Below are 832 nucleotides of genomic sequence, written 5' to 3'. Positions count from 1 at the left end.
GGTGGCGTAGTCGAGCAATATAACATCTTCTGACAAGCACTGCCTCTTAGTTTGACTCCCTGGGCACGGACCGGGTCACCGCCACGAAACTACTACCCCTATCAGATCCGGCTCCGGGTAGGCCCCCGCGTGCGCAACGCTACTCGGCACAGGCCCAGGGGCGCGTCATTGGCGTGCTTGGATGTGAAGGGTGGACATTTTCAACACCTGCTTTAAAACATCAGTTGCTCATGAAGCAAGGTATATACAGTCCAAATTTCAGTAAGATAGATCTCTTTTAGAAGTTACAGCATTTTTTATGGTTAAAATAGGGAGTAAATCTCCCAGTATAATATCACCATAGACAGTGCACGCCAAGCACAAACAACACATAATTTATACAAGCTATATACAGTACTTTCCCAAATTTTATATGTTGGACTTATCGTGATTCTGTGATCCAGTGTAGGAAGACCCTATACATTCCCTATAATTGACCATGTTGCAGACCTATAACAAATAAAGAGGTGGGGGACACCTATCACTCTAAGAGCAGCCCTGAACCATCCTTTATGCTAATAAATTGGCACCTATCAATAGTAGGAAGCATAATCACTATGTGATGCTGAGTGACAAATGTGACACTAAGTCACTGAGGGGTAAGACAAAGGCATAGCCAGGTCACAGTCTGAGGTTCGAATTGCAGAAAGGTAACAGATCAAGACAAACGAGCTAGGTAAACGGATGGTCAAAGGCAAGGTCCAATGTTGAGCAGCAAAAGATCAGAAACAGAGTACTGAAAAACAGGGCACACACACACCACCGAGCTAAAGCTACGACTGGCAATAATTAG

The sequence above is a fragment of the Phyllobates terribilis genome, unplaced genomic scaffold (genome assembly GCF_046119375.1).
Source record: "Phyllobates terribilis strain yellow unplaced genomic scaffold, ASM4611937v1 Scaffold_13__5_contigs__length_258822181, whole genome shotgun sequence".
Lineage (NCBI taxonomy): Eukaryota > Metazoa > Chordata > Amphibia > Anura > Dendrobatidae > Phyllobates > Phyllobates terribilis.
The sequence above is the reverse complement of the archived record's forward strand: the minus strand, read 5'-3'. Positions refer to the sequence as shown.